The sequence below is a fragment of the Pinus tabuliformis genome, chromosome 7 (genome assembly GCF_031772625.1).
Source record: "Pinus tabuliformis cultivar Carrire ecotype Pingquan chromosome 7, CPIR1, whole genome shotgun sequence".
Lineage (NCBI taxonomy): Eukaryota > Viridiplantae > Streptophyta > Pinopsida > Pinales > Pinaceae > Pinus > Pinus tabuliformis.
In genome coordinates this window covers 156,632,650-156,656,179 of record NC_142293.1, presented here as the reverse complement: position 1 = coordinate 156,656,179, position 23,530 = coordinate 156,632,650, and positions in this window count along the sequence as shown.

The window sequence follows — 23,530 nt, the reverse complement described above, 5'->3', positions numbered from 1 at the left end:
TAGGCTTTAGATCCCAAGTAGTTATAGGCGTATGTTTCATTAGCTTATTCTATTCAGTTTGTAGTGTATTGGGGGTTATTAAATGTTGACCATAACGCTAGGAGTAAATGGGACAGCCTCCCCAGTACGGTAAAAACATAAATAGCAAAAAGAAGTGCGCATATTATTCCTTGCACTAGGAAGCGCAAGCCCCTCCGGGTCCTTGCCCCTCCTATTTCTTCTCTGGCGGCTTCGCACCTTAAAATCCATCTTGTTGTGCTCTCAAAAGCACTCCTTCCGGTTTAATAGAACTAATCAAATGATTTGAATTGATTGAAGCAACACCAGCAAGAAGGGCAGAGGTCCCTATGTCTTGAGCACCATTAACATCACCAGTAAGAGAGTCAGTAACAGATAGAGATCCACCACCTAGTAGGTAGGATAAGTAATTGATCCAGGAGCAGCAATATAAGCATAGGTCTCACTCAGGAGCATGCTAAGGAGATCGGTAGGGATAAGTCTAGGTGAGTTAGGGTCATCTACCATGGGATATGCCACCTTTATTAGTTAGGTTAATCTGCCATGGATGCTCTTATATTGATTGGATTTAAGTATCTAAGGGGATAAGTAGACTCAAGATTGTTTCTGTTCTCCTAAGATATAGGCTTCCCAGATCAAAGTACTGGTTCCCGGGGGTTGTGGGTTTCTCTATTGAAGGCATTGAACCTTGCCAATAGAGCCAAAAAGAATAGACAGAATAGGATGTCTTATATACGTATTAACAACTGAATCGGAATTGGGAGGATGAAATAAGAAAGAAAAGAATAGACAAAAACAATATATATATATATATATATATTGTTTATACGTATTATTAACAAATGAACTTTAGAAAGAGTTCTTTCTGAGGCGGCTATAGCAGGAGGCTTGGATGCGTGAGAGGGTTAACCACTCTTACCTGGATGCTCGGATGCCGGTAGTAGTGCATCGATACCATATCTTTATGGGTGTGTGAAATCTCCCGCTTCTTAATTAGTGGGCGGATCATTTGGTTACTCAACTGCAACAGGATAGGGGTTGGATGGTGTAGTTTCACTGGCCTCAACTGCTTCTTCATTAGCTGGTAATCGTGCTGGGTTCAGAATGAAGGGCTCGCCTACCTTTACTGCTATCTCTTCCATTGACGGAGAATAAGACATGCTTTCACACGGCCCTATGCATAGAGGTGGGATGTATTATACGGCTAGTTGGTCGACATCTTCAAACTTCTCTTCGCCAGATGGATAAGCGGGTGGGGAAGGATGCCCATTTCTTTAAATAGAGGCAGGTGATCAGGTCATAGGGATGGTCGATTCCGATGCTGGGTCACCACAACTTAGATCGCTATCTCGCGCCAGTAGCAAGAAGAGAAAGGAGGAATGTTATTTCATCTACTACATCTAACATGTCGCATTAGCCAAGTGGTCATATTCACTGAGGCTAATATGTTAAGAAGAGACAAGAGTCAGAGGTTTAATAAGACTTACTAAGACAACCAATAAGAATAAGGCTGGAAGGATAGTGACTCTACTACCCCCAAAGGCTAGATCGAGTTAGTTGGCGTAATTACGTATATAATATATATTTGCCATATCGATTGTGACACCAAGTTGGCGCCATACACGAAAGAGAAGACCCCCTACGCGAGATAGGAGAAGGCGATGGCGGCCTTTTAGTTCTTCAAGTTGATGGCGGTGGTCGAGTCATGCTTACGCATGATGGCGGCTTTTGGGGTGTTTATTTGAGGGGCCCCAAAAGAGAGTTGTTGATGGCGGCCCTCTCCCGGGGGTCGAGAGTTCGGCAGGCTCACCCTCACCCATCGGATGGATGAGCTTCCAAATCCCTCTCCTTAGCAGTCGAGCCCCTCCGGGCCTCACCTTTTGAGGGAAGGTGAGCTTCCAAATCGATGGCGGCCCCCCTCTAACTCACACCCGGCCGGTAAGTGATAACCTTACTTACAAGCAGAGCATAGCGATCTGACAAGCAAGCAGAGCGCGTTCTAAGGCCTCTCCTTATCCTAGTCGTTGTTATAACCTTTAAGACACCTTGACTTGCCCGGGGGAAGTGCTTACCTGCACCTGTAAGGGTAACACTCCTATCCCGGGTCCATAAAGGCCTTAAGGAAGGGGAAAGATGAGGGGGTTTTGACTAATGTGGTGCGCCAGGGTGTCCTTCTTCTCTTCCCTGCCCTAATGTCTCTTAGGGTCTATCCATTCTTTGCCTTATATCTCTCCTCCCTAATAGCCACCACTTCATATCCTTATCATTTGAAACGATCCGGCTTACTGTACTAGGTAATCCATATCCGCTCTCTCCTCAACACTGTTAAAAAAGCCTATGGTTGTTTTTCGAATGCTTCTGCTCTCTTATCAAAGATCTAGGCTCCCCCGGGCTCCCTCTCCAGGTGCTTCCTCCAGTTCCCCGCTCCTGGGGTTGTAGGGGGGTTGGTCGGCCTATGGTTGGTTGGCCCCATGGTTTATGGCCTATGGCCTATGGTTGGATTAAGCCTTTATCAAGATCTGTAGTTGATCGATCCATCAAGAGCTATAGTTGAGCATAGTTGGGTTTAGCCAGAGTTGAGTTTATCAGGCTAGAGTTGAGTTTATCAAGCTAGCAAATGCAAGCAAGCAAGAGCAAGCCATGGTCAGTCAAGTCAATCAAAGGCAAGGGCAAGCCAATGTGAATGAAAGCCAATCCGAGTCAAGCCGATGAACGAATGAATGACTGGAGTGTTCCCCTACAACCATAACCCCCGTTGGTCGGTCACAGTATATCGTCGGTGAAGTCCCACTAGTAAATAGCAAGCGCGACACCATTTCCGTATAGCCTGACGTGTGAGTTCTTCGCATTTCAAAATGGAACAAATTAGAAATTGAAATCACCCTAACGGGTGAGGAAACGAACCTGCCGAAGGGAAAGCACACATTCGTGTGATTAGACAATGCACTCTTGTCGATGTATATGATGGAAACCGTGCTTTTTCCAATAGAAAAACCACGATGCAGTGACCCAAATGTTGTTCCAAATACCGGAGTGAAGGGATCTGCCCCTTTACACGAACACAAGAAAGAAAAGCTACCGGTTGACTGACTCAGCAATGAATGTGAAATGATGTTATTCAATGTGCCTTGAATTGATAGGTCTTTCTCCCTGTTCATCCCTATTGAAACAATAATCAAATAGATAATGCAATCTCGATTCTAGAAGCAAGATGTAGTGATTCCATTCAGTAACCATGATGTAATATCAAGTATAAGAGAATGATTCATAGCTACCTCTGCTCTTAGCTTTGTCTCTGCAGGTGAACCCCGAAAATACTGCATTTCATGCGGGTAAGTATCCGCTGCTGCTACCTAAGCAACTAGGTCAAGCTCATCAACTGGATAAAAAGAATCTACTGCTGGATCTACTAGCTAAGATGCTGCTGCCTATGCTGCTTGCTTTGCGTATGGTCCTAGAAATTCAATTGCCTATGCCTATACTAACCGTACTTATGCTACTGATGCTTTTGCTCGGGCAACAAAGTCAACTATTGGCAACTTACTTATTATACCTAAAGAGTCCTGGTTCCTGGTCCTGGCTAACGAATGAATGAATGGGTTAGGTTTCAAATCTACTTTTTGAAAGGATAAGGCCTGTGCTCGACCCTCGGTCTATACCTCCACCTATACCCGCTCCATGGCCCTCCACTTCACCCTCTAGTCCCTAGAACCTCCTTGACCTATACACCTCACACTCACACTCACACTCACACTCACACTCTCGGGATGGGGAATGGCTTTCACGTATATATACTTGCCATATCTGTACTGAACTAAACGTCTTTCTTTCATGGATTGAATTGAATGGATGTAACTTAAAGCGTACGTGAGTCCAGACCTCTATCGTGGCCTCTAGTCAGGGCCTCTCATGAAGGGATTCTTGTAGGGTGAATGATCCAGTGTCTTGACTAGCGGCAGCTCACACACTGTCTCTCTCGGCTATGCGGTTGTGTGCTCCCGGGTCTCGGGCTCGATCAAACCAAGCAAATCAAGGGGCAAGCGTTAGCGATCAGTCCTCCCGCGGTAGCGTCCAGGCCTCTATTCAAGGCCTCTCTCTCTATTGGTTCCAGAAGGCGTAATGGGCGTATAATCAATTGAGCGGTAGTGATCCTTCCTCATGCAAGCTGGGCTGTCTATTCCAGGGTTGGTTTGTTCTCTCGTTGTCATCAGTAACAGGGGTCATTTTCACCTCTCTTCCTCATCAACATGTCCTGGGCGAATTGAATCAATTGATGCGCACCTAAGCCACCAGTGTAATAGTAACCAAGCTATTGTAAACCTCACTCTATCAATCCACCACCTTTGCAACACCTCTGGTCAATTATACCGGACTTATACCAGAAAGCAGGATCATAACCCTCTATCTATCGGTAAACCTCACACTGGGACTACTTCATCCGTGGTGCCGCCCTCTGCTCATACCGACCATTCATCAGAAGCCTCTAACCTTGAAACTTTAGCAGCCATTAATTAGAAGCCTTACAGAAGCCACTCCCCACCTGTTTGTAAAGCCTCAAAGCCAGCCAGCCGGAAATCCCGCCGGCTATACTAGAGAATCAACATCCTTAAATGGCAATATTTCGGAATCAAACCATTGCTTTAAGTGCCTGAGGGATTCCTCGTGTACTTCCGACTCGTTGGGTGGTTTCTTTACTTGACTTACTTACTGGGTCAAATGATAGGGTTGGGATAACCCGGCGGTCTCCTTAGAGAAAAATGAGCGGGTCATTTTGAAAGTGCGAAAGCTTTTCACTCTGGTATAACCTACAAAGGAAATGATACGCTTTAGAAGGGTTCAGACCGGTATCGCAGGAATGAAACACTGCATGAATATCTATTTTCCCCCTCGCCCTCCACCCATTTGGCTTAACACTCCTATCCCTCGTGCTTCAGGAAAGCAGTTTCCTCGCTCCTTTCTTATGGTATTAATGCGCCCAGGCCCCTGATTGAATTGAGTGGGGGCAAAGGAAACATTACAAATTGATTGAGTGGCGGCGCTATTGCACAAATTTTGTTCATTATCCTTATATGGATAATATGACTTGGACTCCCGAAAAAAAACACTCTTTATTGAATTTGCATTTGAGAGGAGCGAGGAACGTGAAACAGCGAGTACATCAATGAACGGAACAATAGCTATACCCGGGCTCCCAGGCTACTTGGCTGGGCTGGAGACAGTGGTCAGTGCCAGAAGGGCATCGCTATAGGGTCATTGCCAATTTCCGGTCATCTTTGCGGTAGTCTTTGACAGGAGGTCAAGTCAATTGCAAGGAGGCGTCAAGTGCCAGTCGATAAGCCAATAGACAGTGGTCACCGATAAGGAAAGGAGGTGGTCACCGACGGTAGCCAGTCTCATTTACAGAAGGTGGTGTCATTGTTGATAGCCCAATGCTGATAGCCCATTATATTCAATCCCCTTTTTCAGTCCTTATTTCCGGTATTGACTCTCATTGTCAGGAGGTTGGCCCCATAGTTGCCATAACTCTTGAAACCATAGCCCTCGAACTCTCCCTCGACCTATACCTATACCTAACCATATCCCTCGACCCTCGATCTATTCCTCGAAATAGAACCTAGACGGAGGAGGTGCCGTGAGATTAGGCCAGTAACTCCACTTTCTCTTTCCTCTAGTGCGGTTGGCTTCTTTACGTAACAGTCTGGCATTCTTACAATTACGCCTTTCTGGTATCATTATCCGTGTTGGCAGCTCTAGACACGGCTTAGTCTGACCTTGTAGCTGCTCCTCTTGCCTACCCTTATAGACTTTGCTTGGATGGAGGTAAGGCAGTAAGAGATAGAATGTGTTCCTCTCCGGGAAGCACTTAAGGCAAAGGCATCAGAGGCAGATCCGGATCCTGTGCCATCAGAAGCAAAAGCAGCAGAGAGAGTACCCACGGAGGTTAAGAGAAAAGCAAAGGTATTGGAGACAGAGCCCGTTATCTCTTCTGTTGACCCCGAAACCAATACTTTCTTTCGAAAAAGCTCCCTGAATATAGGGTTGAACCCCTTCTAGCACTTAGCGGGCACTAATGTACCCAATCAAATGAGTCCAAGGAAGTAGTTCTAATGTCATCCAACTTGCCTAACACCGGGTTGCTCATCCAACCTCGTCTACCTGACCAAACCATCGTCACGTGAACCATGGCTTGGCTAACTCACCTACCCTCCCTTGTATGATTAATACTAACTCCCAAACTGAGAGCTCCCTCACTGACCTTCAATGCCCATCAATAGAAGTACAGATGCTTCCAAGCCCAACGCATAGGAGATTCTCTCACCTACACAAATGCGGCACCTCTCCTTTGTGGTCGAGCGGCCTAACGGCACCTCACCTCAACTTAATGACTAAATCAAAGGTGTTAAGCCATTCGCCAAGAGGGTTTCGTAGAATATATTAGGGGGAACGGAGAATCGCTCGTAGAATGGTTATTTTCCCAAGGTCCCGGAGGGGCTTGCGCTTCCTAGTGCAAGGAAGGTAAGGTCCCGGAGGGGCTTGCGCTTCCTAGTGCAAGGAAGACTGACTTGAGTTGCCCCAATACGTCTACTCATGATAAAGCTTTACTCCTCCATCGAACAGCCAAGCGGAAGAAGGGTCCCTAAGGACCATATAGAAACAACTCATTCGCCGGTATACCTAAAACACTCCCATAATTATATTGATAGTTTATGTGAAGGGTGAACACCTTATCATCATACCTTTATGGCTAAATCAAAGTTGTGAAATCAAAAGGGTGTAAAAAGCCTATTGATGATCAATATGGCATAGATTCCATTATTGGGCAGATAAACTGGACTTTATTGGTAGTAAAACCCCAATGTATGTATCTCCAGTCTCTATGGGGTGGGCTGCCAGTGAAGACATGCCGTGAACTGCCTGTTCAAACTTATAGCTGCCTGTAAAGATATGCCGTGAACTGCTCGTTTAGATTCAAAGTAAGCTGCTTGTTAATACTTTATGCCGCCTTTTCATTCATGGGATTAAAGTAAGAATCATGCTCATAGGTAAGACTCATTTATTAGATAAGACTCATCTCATAGGTGAGCAAGTTTCAGCCATAAGTGTTTGGTCAGCATAAGCACCATAATAAACTGCCTTAGCTGTTGGTTCTGACTATCCAACTAGGTTCTGAAGCTACTGAGTAAACTGTCAAAACATAAGATGTTCCAGCTACCTATTCCTCTACTGCTGATGTCTAAGCTGGGTCTACTAGCAATGTAGCTCTACCTGTAGCCTTACTTGCTTGCAGAAGGCACTAGCACTGCAGGCCCAGCCAGCTCATCAGTCAGGTAGAAAGATGCGCTCTACTTGCAGCAAGGCTGTCCATAGGTAGCTAGGTAGTACTACTAGTAGAGCTAGTATAGAGGTACAAGCCGTTGAGTAGTAGTTGTGGGCCTGTCTGTTAGGTGTGTGTCGTACTGTTTGCCGATGGCTGTAAGCAGCTGCCTTATTAATAACCAGTATTCCGCGGTAAGAGTCTGGGTTTGGGTCCTGATCCTGAGCATAGCGAAGGTTCTTACCTGCCTGCCTTCCCTTAGGGGCTTGGCTGAGCGACAGTACAGTAAGGACCTCTCCTTCTTCATTCAATATCCAACTTCACGATGTCAAGTCATTATCCGCTCCCCAAGGGGACTGGACTTACTAATTATCTCGCTCGTGAAGAATAAATAATCTAGGCCATTATCTCGTTCATACTATCCCCTACGTGCGCATTCCAACTCCTTCCGAAAAAGGGTCGTAGCGTACGTATGGTTTGGATTTCACTACTAGCCCTACAGTGACAGGCACCGTTTTGTGTCTGTATGAGAGTCCAACCCAGTTTGAGAAAAGCATTCTTTAGGAGTGTGGCACCGTTTACTTCGCGTATAAGTACATCCAAAAAATACAGTGATCCTTCGAGACTACGGTGCAGTATTTCTTTCTCTATTTCCGGTTCAGCTGCTGGTTATCGGTAGGTGTAAAAATGCATCACTTGGGCAATTGCTTGCTAATCGCTGCTTCACTCGTACCCGACCTAATTAGTTTAGTTAGGTGCATTACACAGTTATTCTCTCTGTCTCTGACAGAGGCTACTATGTCTGGCAGTAAGTCTGCACTGTGTGCATGAGGTAGGAACGTGTGTTCCGTCTCGGTAAGGGCAAGAAGGAAGGACGTATGAAGGCTATCCCAGTACTCATGCAAATGTAACTAATGTCTATTCACGGACTAATGCTGGAAGTGACCGGGCCACAGACACATTATCGTCGTTGTCCAGGCCTATCTCAAGTTCGACTGACTCCCGGAATGACTGACTCACTACCGGCCTAACTCATCTCACCTGATAGGTGGTGCCAACCCCTATGTGGTAGCGGAACCTCATCCCCAATTAAGGGAAAGGGGCAGTCTAGTTTCGACCTAACCATGGGTAGGGGCCAAAGGGAGCCAGTTTCAACCTAACCTTGGAATGGGAGCCTCCACCTACAGAGATTATTCAATAAAGGAACCAACCACCTGCCCACAATGGAAGAGAAATGAGTGCTTGATTGCTTGCCCCCAAAACATCCCATGAGGTTCCGCTACTGGAAACACTCAGCGATGGACGATACCGCTATGGGGAAAAGAGCACCCTCGACAGACGATACCGCTATGGGCAGAAGAGCAAACGGCGATTGACGCTACCGCTAGGGGCAACGACTGGGTGGGCGAGAACAACAACAGCAACTGGGCAGGAACAACAGGAAAGAGAGAGAAACCACTCCAAATATGCTGTAAACCCAATAATAAGAAGAACAAAGAAAGAAAGGAACGTAGTCGCTTGTCCGCATCGGGCAAGGGACAAAGCATCAAACCTCCGCCAAGGTGAATAAGTAAAACTAGGAGGGAAGGGTGGTCAAAGTGCCGCCAAGGCAGATCTGAAAAAGTAAGCTTCAAATGGGTCAAGATGGCCAAGTTGATATGATCAAATGATAAGTAAAACTTCCCTAACCTCCGCCTCCTGAAAATGCTATAATAGGACCTTTAGGTGCTCGACCAAAAGCCCCCCCACCCAATAAGTAAATTGAGGGGAATCTTGAAAAACCTCCGCCAAGCTAAAATGGCCAAATTAGTAGAATGCGTAAGCATGCTCGACTGGCCGCCATCGAAATCTGTTCAAACCTCCGGGGATTGGGGTGGGTGGGTAAATAGTGGCTATAATAGGACCTTTAGGTGCTCGACCAAAAGCCCCCCCACCCAATAAGTAAATTGAGGGAAAGATGTGAAAACCTCCGCCAAGCTAAAATGGCCGAATTAGTAGGATGCTCGACTGGCCGCCATCGAAATCTGTTCAAACCTCCGCCTAAGGGGATTGGGTGGGTAAATAGTGGTCGAGCCTTAAAGTGCATCCCCAAATCGAGTTATCGCTTCATTCTTTGGGGGGTTTATATATTGCTCAAGGCTGCCTCTAGCTAGAAAATCACTATCATTATATATGTCATTACGCCATCTCGCCGAGGTGCACATCTCTATCTCTACCTAAACTACCACATGCTCATATATAACTAACTACGCCGTATCTAGCAACCAAGCTACTTACGGAGGAGGCTTATAAACTGCCCCATTATGCCTTCGACCTAGGAGGCTTATAAACCACCCAATTAAGGATGCGTAAGCAGGCTCGACTGATAAGGACCCTTTAGGGTGCTCGACCATAAGGACCTTTAGGTGCTCGACTGTTAAGGAGAGGGAGAGGAGAGGAGAGGGACGGAGTCACTCACTATTCATATGGTGAGGGTCCTCTCCCTATGGTCGAGCCTGCTTACGCATCCTTAACAGTCGAGCCTGCTTACGCATCCTTAACAGTCGAGCCTGCTTACGCATCCTTAACAGTCGAGCCTGCTTACGCATCCTTTGTCAGATGCGGGTCCATCTGTGTGGTAGGGGCCGCCATCGATTTCTCGTCCAGTTCTAAGTGCCGTACCAAGTACGAAGAGGTCTGGTTATCGAAGCCCGTCCAACAAGGCTCTCCTAAGTGTGAAATTTTCAGTCATATGGTTGGGTTCTCTCTCTAAGATTACCACCATTAGCAGTCTCTCTCTTTGGCAAGCCTGACTCCCGGGCACTTTCTTTCCTTCCAAGCCCCCTCAAATCATTACCACATTCCAAACCTCGGGTAAATCATAATAGGGTGTCTTTCTAATTCTAATAGGGGGGGGAAGCAGAAAAGAGAGGAAGGCTGGCTCTCCCTGCTTTGCTCACCCACTTTCCTGAGCTTGCATTACCGAGGGTGAATCATTACCTTGGGTGATCAGCCACTCTGCTAGTTAGTAAGGCCGCTCGACTAACAGGAGAGGAAAGAGCCCTCGAACTCTCATTTTCATTAGGTAAATCTATTCATTAAAGCATTTAAGATGATTCCCATCCAATCAGGCCAGGGGGTGCAGGAAAAAGATGGCTTAAGCCGCGGGTGAGGCATTTCAGTATGTATGGATGAGGTAGGCAAGTATGGCCGGCCGCCTGACTCGGATAGGATCATGTCTATCATCAGTTAGTAGCGAGTGTCCTTATGGGTGGAAAAGTTCCCCGCAGGCAGCGAGCGATCCAGAAACCTACGTTACGCATAATAGAATATTGTTTTACGTTTCATTCACCGCTGTTACGCTATAAATCCAAGGTTGGTTCCACACGAGCCGAGCATAAATCCCATCACGTTCCGCGGCGTGGTGGCAGAAATCAAGATCGATGGGAGCGTAGCAAATTGCTGCTATCATATGGGCATTAAGCTGCCCAACCCCGTAATGAGGCGAGGAGGTCTGCTCATTCCTGCAGCTACCAGTCTGATCCCCATCGCTCAGAATCAATATATGAGGGAAGGGGATAACGTATAGGAGGGATGTAGAACATTAACAATGAATGCCTATCCAATGAATGCTTTCTTTCTTCGGGTGGGTGGGAATAGGAAGATTTTCTTGATGAAGGTGCGAAGCCGCTTGTCCCTCCGGGGGCAAGGTCATCGTGGATATTTTCTCTACACGGATGCAACCTATGCCCATGTATCCACACGCCTGGATTTGATGGAACTGCATCTTGATCTAGAAGGTATGCCGGGCGAAGCGCTGGTGGGGAAGCTGCTTCTTTGACCGGATCAAATGAATCCTTGCACTAGGAAGCGCAAGACCCTCCGGACCTTACCTTCCTGAGAAAAGAAAGGCGGAGCGAGCCTGAGAAAAGAAAGGGTGGGTGGGGGGATGTATTTCCTTGGCTGGCTTTTCGACGGATCGTTCCAGTTGGCAAGGCACCTGCCCGATCATAGAGGTCCTCCCATCACCGACCGAAAGGCAGGCACGATAGGTGGATCCAGGACACTCATACACTTCATTCACCTCAGCAGCCACCTTAATGAGTGATCATATAGTAACTCTAGGCCAGAGTAGCCCCGTGAAAACAACGCACCAGAAAGGAGAGTGCCGGCGAGAGACTCAAAGCAAGGCACCTTATGTACCACAGGCCCCCCTTAACCCAGACACAACAGAATTGAAGCTTCCCTGTAGACGGGTTCATTATTATCCTATCCTTCCTTGGATCGATTTCAGTGGTTGAGGGACTATGTAGACTCTATCGGGGGTGTGGGAAGGAAGACCTCCCATCGAGGCTCTAGTTCCCTGGAGGTGCCCTTTCACCCCCTGGCCGGGAGTGGGGCCTGCCTAAATGATCTATCCGGGAGTGAAGCCTCTACCTCCTGCTTTGTCCATCATTTACGTAATAGAATGAAACAAATTCTGGCCAGAAATCCTTGCACTAGGAAGCGCAAGCCCTCCGGTCCTTGCTTTCCTAGCGTCAAGCAAGCCCCTACCGGTCCTTGCCCCCGGAGGGACAAGCGGCTTCGCACCTTTCTATTGCCAACTGGAAAATGATAGCTATCGGACAACTAGAGGAAGGTGGCAGAAAGCGGATGAATCGAAATATTACTCACGAAGCTCAGGTACGCATCTCAACATCTCTATCGGTTATCAGTTATCAGTTTGAAACAGCATCTCTTTTCTCTAACTATCGTTACTTCTCTATCTTTTCTATCATCAGCTGGGGTACACTCATTCATTGAGATTGTTTCGGGAAGCAACCCTTCCTTATCTCCATTGGTTCGGTGAGCTCAGTGATATTGGTGGGAAGTTTGAAACCATAGGAGCTTAGGAACGTTATTATCATGGTGGGTAGAGCAAGTATCTCTATTGGCAGGTATAGCTAGTCGACATTATTAAGGAAAAGAGGGTGAATCGGGACTGGGAAGAAAGGGCCTTACTTTACTGTGCTAGATATCGTTTTGGGAGGCGGGGGCTGGGTTCGAACCTGCAGTCTTCAGGCCATGGGCCTGACGAGTCGACCAATTACTCTACCTCGCTATCGTTCGTTATTATCCTTTTATTACTAGGCTATACTATTACCAATGATCCCTTAATACCTTATTAGGCAGGTCTTGATCACTGCGAACACTTGACCCTGATAGCTATGAAGATCCCAGGCAGTACCTTGATTTGAGCGAAAGGTTATACCTCACCCCAGAGAAGGGAAGAGAAGATCGAGTAAGTTAATCGGTCTACACTGATGGTCATTATTTATATATGTAATTATGCTTTCTTCATTATATCTTTCTCTAGTTACCCAAATGGTATAGTTTTTGGCGTGATTTTCTCTACGTAGCTGTCTTTTCCTTGTTCACATTATCTCTCTATCATCCTTCTCCCCCTCTCTTTGATTGCATATGGGAGAGGGGACGTTTTTCGGTCGACCGAAAACACCCTACAATGACAAGAGTTTCTCTTCGGGTCATGCACTTATCATATCTCTCTATCACTATCCTGAGGTACGGGCCAGTATCCGTTCCGGTCGTGTTAAGGTTGTTTGTTTCCCCCCCCCGTAACACTGTGTAAAGTAAGCAAGCTGTGGGGGGAGGTTGACGGGGTCCCCCGCACATAAGTACAGTAGGCATTGTAGAGAAGGCGGTAAGAAGGTCCCGGAGGGGCTTGCGCTTCCTAGTGCAAGGAAGCATGATTTCTTCTTCAGAAGGTAAGCTCTATCAATCCTGGGCATAAACCCACCCCATCGTCTGCTTATGGTAATAGCTTCTTCATGGTAAGGTCTTAAACCCACCCCTGGTTGTTAAGGCAGTGAAGTAATGGAAGAACGGAAAAGGCTTTCTTTGTTCCTTACTCACTCTGCCTTCGCTTGTTGGTCCGGGCGGGCTATGCTCCTATTTCCATATCTTATTATGCTGCTGGTGGTTATGCACAGGAAACATAATTGACAATGAAATCCTTCGTGCAAGAACAGAGAAGCCACTACTCGACAATGGCAAATAACTTTGGAATAATGGCAGCTAAGGTGAAGAATCTGGAGTGGGTGCCTACCTGACCTATGGATCCCCCCGACCTGTCTGTTGACATTGAATGAAAGTGACCGAAATGAAAGCCCCTCACCCAATAAGTTACTTAGTTCCCTTATTGCATATGAAATATTGCCTAGCTTGATGGTGGAAGCGTAGCAAAGCGAAGCTTGTCTCCCAGGTTGAAGCGTAGCGACGAAGCAAAGTGTGTAGAATGAATCCCGTAGTACTTGTTGATTGGACTAGGGCTTAGGGCATGACTACAGTATAACTTATAAAGCTAACGCGTTACTGTACTTTAGATACTGTTTTATCCACGCTATTCTTTATATGCCTCTATGGTGGCATATTCTCTCTGTCTCTGACAGGCTATGTATGGCTTTCAGTCGTTTCACTACGTGCATCACGCCTCTTTGGGAAGATGTGGTATATCGATCAATTACTATCAAGCATAATAAACATCCTGGGGCTATTGGAACAACCTCCTTCCTGTAAATAAGAACTTCCCTTTGTAAACTTACTGGTCTGGCGGGGAATGAGGTTTTTATATCGGCATCCTGTCATATCCCAGTAGGTAATGAGTTTCTACCGCCAAGGCTCCTTCCAGTCTCTGGCCCCCCCATTGAACGAGGGTGTCTCAGCCGACAAACATCTTCCGGTGGGGGAACGGAGGGGCGAGGGTTTATGAAGCATTATGTCTCTCGATGATGTTTCTCAATTAGGGAGGGATATGAATACCGCTAACGAGAATTACCCACATTATGTGGCATTAGGTGAGGTGGGCGCATTAGGTTGAGCGATACTGCGTGGCCTGTGCATTGATAACGCTTGTCCCCATTAGAGGTAGGGTAGGTAGGGCGCTGTCGAAAGAGCGATGGCGTTTAGTTCTTCAAGTTGATGGCGGCCTTTTAGTCGAGCGTGCTAACGCACCCTTATGGTCGAGCCTGCTGTAGCATCCTCTCACTCTCCCCGGTAATCGAGCAATAATTTTCCCGTGGGTCATTTTGACCGATAAGAGAGATAATTACATATATAATATATGCTTTGAATCTCCCTCATTCATCCGGCGATGGCATAATTACATATATAATATATGCATTGATAAGAAAGCGTAATGACATATATAATATATGCATTCACGCTCTATCGATCGAATAATGAATTCGATAGCATAATGACATATATAATATATGCACTGTGTCTGCTTCTTCCAGTAGTGTCGAAATGACGCGTAGAGAGAATAAGAGCGACAATGACGTAATTACGTATATAATATATGCATGATCTGCTAAAGCGTCTCTAATGGCGCGAATCGAATATGAAGCAGAATCGGCTGCTCGGCAGGGGAAATGCGTAATGACATATGCCCATAGATTGTCTGCTAAAGCGTAATTACGTATATAATGAATGAACGCATAATGACATATCTCATTCATAACTTCACGTACAAGGATGCGTAAGCAGGCTCGACTGTTAAGGAGAGGACCCGACAGGGGGCTCGACTGATAAGGACCTTTAGGTGCTCGACTGTTAAGGACCTTTAGGTACTCGACCATAGGGAGAGGATGCGTAAGCAGGCTCGACTGTTAAGGCCGCCATCACCTTTAGGTACTCGACCATAAGGGAGAGGAGAGGAGAGGACAAGGTTCAATTTACTTATTGGGTGGGGGGGCTTATGGTCGAGCCTGCTTGCGCATCCTTCGTGATTGATCGATTGATGGGTGCCGACCACGCCATCAAAGCGGTGTGAAGCAGGTTCAATGCCTGCAGAAGGGTGAGGAGCGAAAGCGCTCACCCACCTCAATCCCCGGTGAGGAGCGAAGGCAGCGGATTCTCAGGGTCTAATCTGACCGGAAAGACCCGTTGGATTCTAGTTCTCTTTTCCTGCCAACCAAGGCCCGGTAGGGTGAGCTTGCCGAACTCTCGACTTCAGGCCGCCATCGACTCAGCCGAGGAGGTTGAGGCCGCCATCGACTCGGCCGAGGTTACGAGGTCGAGGAGAGGGCTAACATGCCTAGCCCTTAAGGTGGTGGATAGTTTGTATGTACTTAAAGGTAAGGCAAGGATCTAAAGGGTTCATAGGCAGAGTGCCGTACCGACAAAGCATTCATTAAGCAAGTGTTATCAAAGGTGCGAAGCCGCTTGTCCCTCCGGGGGCAAGGAATATACTAGGTCTTCTGAAGCCCGTCCATCCAACAAGGCTCTTTGATGGACCACAATCAAGCCATCCGGGGCAGTGAAAGCCATCCAGCAGTGAAAGATATAAGCTAAAGGGAAAACCACCACCCTATGGGCTACTCACCCATAATCCATCCAGCAGTTCCATGATATCTGCCTAAAGGTTATAGCTTGAATGACTCAATCTATCCAATCTGGCAGTTCCTTCCACACAATGACTAAGAAGCTCCTCTATTGTAAGCCCACCTACCCAACCCAAGTATGATTCTTTGAGCAAGTGTGTAGTTAAACGCCTTCCCTCTGTTGAACGCCTGTCTGTTCCGAGGAGATAGGTGAAATTCTTCATTATTATTCCCACCATTCTATCCATCCAGATATTTCTAAATTCTCCCACCAACATGCAGCCCTGAGCATATAAACCCAGTCAAATGCAGTACGAGCAGCAAAAGCAGAATCAACATGATCATCAGCAAGTATAGAAGCAGGTTCAGTGTGGTTTTTTATCATCTTTCCTTGGCGAAGGTTTGATGCCTTGGCCCTCCTAGTTGCCCTTTTCACCTTGGCGGCACTTATTGAAGTTTGACTTATCATTTTATAATCTTCTCATCTCCTTATGTCTCAGCAGTCTCCATTTGTTGTAAACTCGGGGAATATCCTTCCTCTTGTTGGGTAGGATAAGAAAGAGAGATCAGCCTTACTTACTTAGTCTTCCTTATTAGCCTTACTTAGTTCTAAAATAGCCTCCTTAGTACCAGCCCCATCATATCATAAGAGTCAAAGCTTTCCAGGTGTGCCATGGCAATTAGCCTTACAGACACAAGCTTAGTCCATGCACTTAGTTCCACCATGGAGTAAGGTCCATAACTTAGAATGGGTGGTGTGGATCGTGAAATGAGAAGGACCCGGAGGGCGCTATCCTATGGACAAGTTCAACGCAGATATGCAATATCATATATTATTGAGCTCCTTCCTGTTAACTTCGAACTGTGCAACTTCTTGGCATGCCTATGGGGAGGGTCTCGGCAACTGGTAAAGAGTCTCCCTCCTGTGAAAGGATCATGGGTAGTGCCATTGTGAAAGCCTGTTGAGCTAGCTTTCTTTGCTATGGCTCTCCAATGAATGTCTGAAATCAGTTGTGAGATGGGTAACACTTCTCTTCTATCTATTATTGGGTATGTTGAATTGAAAGGTTTGATAGATATTTCCATTCTTCATAGAGCAAGGGAACTTATATAAGAAACTTTGATTGGGCATGGATATGACGAGTACTATAAAGGGACTCTCAGCAATGACAACGCGGTATTATTGGTGACTACTGGCTCTCAACTATGATCGACTAATTGTCACGTAGTACTATGAAGGTACTATGAAGCCATCCCGCAATCAAATCAAGCAAGCAAACCATGTCAAGTTCATCGTCTCCAGTTCGCAATAATTTATATCCAGGTCTCTCTCAATCGAGATACAGTTCTCAATCGATTCAATCTCAAGTGAACACGAAGGTGCATCAACGTATATAACGCTATGTGGTATCTGCATCTAGCTGGTATGGTTCGTTCCGTTGTTGGTAAGCTGTTTGGTGTAGGTCCGTTGTTGTTCTGGTTCGTGTGTTGTTGGTAAGCTGTTAGTTGATTTATATCTCTATCGTATCGGTTAGCTCCTTCAGTCTCCCCCCCCAGGCTCCCCTTTAAGGGGTATAAAACATAGTCCATAAGCGAAGCGTCGTGTGTTTGTCCCAGCTTCGGAGCTGCTCAGGTCAGGTATAAAGATCAAATCTCTCATCAGGTAGGCTCCTCTCCTCCACTTCGGGCTGCTGGTAACTGTGGCTTTAGGTGAACTGCTCAGGTCCGGGTGTGACAGCTTTCGGTTCGCTGTGTCCTTTCGGTTCGCTGATCAGGTTCCACTGGGTGTGAGGTTCGCTGTGAACTGATCAGGTTCACTGTTAGCTGTTGGGCCTAGTGTTTGTGCCGTCCCGTCATACCGTCCCGTCCGTGCTGGGAACTCCAGGTGTGTTGTCCCGTGCCTTGCTGTGCCATGTCCTGTTAGTTTCGATCGGCAGGTAGGTTCAACTGTGTCCTTGAGGTTATAACATCCCTAGGCGTAAGTTAAGCAAGATCTATCTCAACGGGCAAGCAGCAATCGATAAAGAGCAGGTAGATCTTCCTTCGATCTTATAATGCAAGCAGCAATCTCGATAGCAGGTAGGTTCCACTGGTGGGCTGCTGAAGGTTAACTGTGGACTTTCGATTCGGTATTTTCACTATTTAACCACGGGGGACTTATATACTCTTTGTTTTCGAAGGACTTTGATTGGCTCGGGAAACAAACAAACACCTTCTATTCGGAGACTTTTCTTACCGAAGATGCCGAAGCCATGGACTCCTTATGTGCACTCATTGGTAGCTCTCTAATAACTTGTGGTTTGGCTTCAATTTGTGCTTCCCATTGCTTAATGTATTCATCCTTTGCGCGCACCTTGGGAACATTCCGTAAATGTGTCCAGATCTGAAAACTAGAGATGACTAGGCCCGAAATCCTATCCGCACTAGCTTTCACACTCTGATACAACTCGTCTGCAACCTTCATTGGTGCCTCCAGCTTTCTTTCTTCAGTGGTCGGCACCGGCTTTCTCTTTGCTTGCAATTCTCAATTCTGGTCCTGAAGGGCAGGGCTTGGAATGCCTTTTGCAAATGTGCAATCTTTTATGTCGCAGAGATTGGTAGGTCTGTATCTGCGGGGCCTTTGAGAACGGCTGAGTACAAATTCAATTTACTTATTGGGTGGGGGGGCTTATGGTCGAGCCTGCTTGCGCATCCTCAACTGCAGAAGCGCCCAGACTCATGCTCAGCCAGTGTGCGTGCATGCCTTCTAGTTCACTGTTGATAAGACGTCCCAAGTGTGCGGCATCGATCATCCAACTCTGTCCTCATTTCTTTCACATACTGTGTGAAATCATCTGATGGAATGACAGAAAGATCCAGTTGTGCATGCGGGAGCTATTGTGAACTTTATCACAGCGCTGAAGTATCATGAGTCGCAAGGGCCAGAGGGTGCATTTGCAACACCCTCCATTGAACCCCTTAACAATGAAGGAACTTCCTGCCGGGACTTGGATATAAGATTGTCTGTTGAGTTATCAGTGAAGTGCCAATTGGTTCCTGAGGTGGTGAACCTGGCTCATCCATGGACTCTCTATACTGTAAAATAACACACAGGTTGTTGCGGGGAAGAGTCTATTTGAATCATCTGCTATACTTCACTGAAACAACTGGTACTGGGTCAACTGCTACTTCCTCTGTTGCTGATCCGGTCCGTATCTCCAACTTGAACGAGGTATGCTGGCTTTCGAATAGGCTCTGAATATGGATATATAGTAGGCCCTGGATATCTGACTGGATCTGTATCTGGACGAGATGAAGCTAGTGAATCTGGATCTCGATGAACGGGGTATGGCTCTTGAAATGATGCGGATGGGTCGACTTTCGCCTCCATCACTGCAGGTGGTTCTATATCAGGATCTGGGCGGGGTGATGGCTGTCGAACAGACGCTGGGTCTTCTTGATCTCGACCTATCACTAGTGGTTATGGATATTCTTCACCTGGAACTAAATCTGCTCCTGGAACTGGGTCAACTCGATTTCGATCTGCTAGATATGTAACTGGTTAAACTACTAGGTAAACTCCAACCACTGGTTCAAATACAACTGATTCCGAATCAATAGGCTTTCGAACTAAAGGATCCGTCTCCGGGCGAGGTGATGGTTTGTTAACTGGTGCGTATGCTTATGTTAGTGGTGGTGACTCCGTTGCTGGTGCGTATAATGGTGGATCAACTGCTAAAACCACTGCTGCCTATACTGCTTGCTTTTCTGCTGGTGATGGTATTGCAATCTCTGCTGCTGGCTTAGATGCAGGGTCTACTGAATCAATAGCTTCCATCGCTGCTTGGTCAACCGGTGAAACTCCCACCTTTGCACTTGTCTTCGCTTCTCCTTCCTTTGCTGTTGGTGATTCCGGAGAAATGGGTTCAACGAACGATTGGCCCTAGAATTGGATAAACTAGATTCTCCGCTGGTAGATCTGGGTCATAATGTGTAGTTTCGTTAAGGTTGGGTTAGTAGCGCACGTACTTCGGAGGTGCGGGTTTCTTATTTCCAGAGTATATCTGTTGCTGTGGCTCTTATAGGCGTAGCGAACAAGATTGACCCTACTAAGTCTCATTCTTACAGTGGGCTGGTCAATTAACCGAGCGAGGGCTGGTCAACCAAAGCGTAATGAAATCTCTCATATCGGTTTCTGAATGAGGGAGATTCCGAGCATATATTATATATGTCATTATCAGTCGAGTCACTAACGTACCTGGGCATGGTGGTAGTTAGTTATATATGAGCATGTAGTAGTTTAGGTTCAGTATGGCGTAATGACATATATAATGATAGTGATTTCCTAGCTAGAGGCAGCCTTGAGCAATATATAAACCCCCAAAGGCGGTCCCCACCGACAGAAGAAGTGTTGACAGCTCCCTCTTGGGTTTACTTATTGGCCCCCCAAATAAGTAAAAAAAGAGTCGAGTACCTAAAGGTGATGGCGGCCTTAACAGTCGAGCCTGCTTACGCATCCTTATCAGTCGAGCCCCCTAAAGGGTCCTCTCCTCTCCCTCTCCTCTCCCTTATGGTCGAGTACCTAAAGGTGATGGCGGCCTTAACAGTCGAGCCTGCTTACGCATCCTTAACAGTCGAGCACCTAAAGGTCCTTATGGTCGAGTACCTAAAGGTGATGGCGGCCTTAACAGTCGAGCCTGCTTACGCATCCTCTCCTCTCCCTTATGGTCGAGCACCTAAAGGTCCTTATCAGTCGAGCACCTAAAGGTCCTTAATAGTCGAGTACCTAAAGGTCCTATGGTCGAGTACCTAAAGGTGATGGCGGCCTTAACAGTCGAGCCTGCTTACGCATCCTTATCAGTCGAGCCCCCTGTCGGGTCCTTGCACTAGGAAGCGCAAGCCCCTCCGGGTTCAATTTACTTATTTGGTGGCCCCTCTCAAATAAGTAACTAAAGAGCAACTAAAGTTCCTCTCCTTATCAGTCGAGCCCCCTGTCGGGTCCTTGCTTTCCTAGCGTCAAGCAAGCCCCTACCGGTCCTTGCCCGATTTTGAAAAGTAGATTTATTCCTATAAACGCACCCCCAACGATTAGCTGACGGGGGGTTCGCTCGCCTTCGTTTCCCTGGATATTGCTTTTACGGAGGATCCAACTTCCCCTTTAGCGCTTTATGGTCCGATGTTCACTTCCCTTTTACCCCCCTTACTACCGCTACTACCCGCTACTAAATTATTAGGTCCTTTTGAAGAAATCATCATAGTCCCCTTTCATACTACCCATTCTACTAAATCAGAGCTTCAACCTTGAGCGAGCTTTGATAGATCTACTGAACCGTTATAACGACCTACAGAAGATGACACCCATCATAAACCCCTAAAGAGAAGAGATACTCTGTACAGCTACACCTTAGGATAACTATCTTAATGCTCATACTGACGGAACTATCTTCTAAGGGATGGATGATGGATGGACGGATAGAGGGATGGAGGGAGGGATGGTACCGGGCATATGCGCTGGTCTTATATAGGCTGGTCTTCTCCAGTGATGTCTGGGCTTGTACGGTCCCCGTTAGGTGAGGAGGAATCAGGACGAGAGCTTATCCAGTGAGGAGGTCTGGTCAGCAGGTCCAATCTTGCACGGTTCAAGGCAGGGACGTTCTCAGGTACGGACGGTCCGGTGAGCTCTGGTCCAGTCAGGTCAGGTGAGGCCGATAGATAGCGAGTGATACATTACAGGTAGGCACTTCAGGACATGGCTTGCTTTGGCCTTCCATTAGGGTTTATCGCTTTACCCATTAAGGAGGTAGTAGCCCTATCGCTTAGATATACGCTACCCACCCATACTAGCGCTTGCATCGCTTAGCAAGCAAATAAGGACGTGACACTGCACTTGGCTAGAGGATAAAACCCCTATTTACTGCGACAAGTCTTGGATCCAAAACAGGGTTTATGCTGCTTTCCACAGGATCTCATTTGAAGACATCCGCAAAAGATGAAAGAAACAGCGACACTTTTAGCCATTAGGAGGACCTGGCATAAAGACAGAGCATGTACGGTTAGGTCTTATCCGATACAGTCCGGTTAGCTGGCTGAGGAGTCAGAACCAGAACGGGAAAAGAACATTGCTTGCTTTGGTTACCTTCCCTTGACGGTTGATCAATATACTTCCCTTTAGAGAAATACTTCCCCATTATACTTAGCCCTTGACCCTTCGATTGGCAACCCTTATCGCTATACCTTGAACCTCAATCTAGAACTACAACTTATCAGAGGATGGATGGAAGAAGGATGGACACCTCTTTGGATAGGACATGAACACAAGCCGGGAATACTTAAGTACTACGCTCTCCTCCCGGCTAGAAGCAAAATGCCAGGGGGTCGCTCGTCTTCGTTTCCCTGATAGTGCTTGGAGGATACACCTTACCCTTCCCCTTTCTGTTAGCTTTATTGTACGCAGCCATTTATGCTCGCCTTTACCTCCTACCGCTACTGCCCAACCCACCCTCCTTCCTTACGACCCCGCTACTGAATCGTTACCCCAATTCTACTAGACCTTTTTATTCAACCTTGAGCAAGCTTTTATAGAGCACACATTAGGGTCGAGCAATACCCAAAAGAGTACACACCGGGGACGGATCATTGAATCGCATAGACCGACGAGTGATAGATAGACAATACGGGAAGCGGGTACCGGTCTTATCCAGTCAGGTTAGTCAGGACCAAGAGAGTCAGGACCAGACCCGGTTTCATCAGGAGCAGTGCTTTTTGTTACCTTCCCATTAGGGTTACACTTGGACTTTCTTACATATAAGATCTGTACAATACTAGCTCATTACTATCCATGATATTCAAGTAATGAATGACTCTATATTACTAGTACATAACCATTACAGCTCTTATACTATCTCTATCATAGCGGAAAGAAGAAAGAGCGTGTACGGTTAGTCTTATCTGATACGGTCCGGTGAGCTGAGGAGTCAGGACGAGAGCGGCGAGTCAGTACGGGTGAAACTTCTGGAACATGATTTATTGATTGCTACCTTCCCATTATGAGGGGGTTCAAGAGAGATAAACAACTAAACCAGTGATGGATGGATTGATGGACGAATGAACTATTAAGAAGAACCTGTTCATCACGAGTCGCCAAAAAACCTGTGGTGTGGTTGAGCGGGAAACGAGTGCGTGAGCGAGAAACGAGTGCGTGAATAAATATCCGGTTAGCTTTATATATGCTGCATGGTTATCAGGGCAGGATCCAACGGGTCCGCTTAGGAGAGTAAGGAGGGAGTCGAAAGAAAGGGCATGGCTTTTTCACTTTCCCATGATCCCCTCCGGAGGCAGAACACCATGAAAAGGGATTGGACTTCGACAGCCCCGGTGAAGGAAATGGGAAATCGTTTCCAGACCAACAAAAAACTACCGCCCACTAACGGATCATTGTTCATACAGAATGAGCAGCCAAACAGAAGGAACTAACTCTTTTGTTCTTCAGAGATGTAATGGAACCTTGTTACTCTTACGCTGATATGCTGCTGGGGAGCCATAGTGCCGGTTCTGCTGCTGGTCGTGTGGAAATGTCCTGATTTTACCTGAGCTAGAAAGCATCCCCATTTTATTCCCTCAAGCCTGAGCTCCGCGTAAGGTCCTGGCCCTTGATTTATTCCCCTCAAAGAGCGCTTCTAAAGTGGAGCGTCCAATAAAGTGACTCTTTCTCTCTTCGAATGAGTAGTTCACCCATAACTTGGATTTGGATATGCTACCTTCCTTTGTTGCTTGCTGAATAAGCCACTGGATCATTCACTGGCTCCGGATCAATTGCACCTGGAACTGGACCTACTGCTTAAGCTGCTGCGGAATCTAC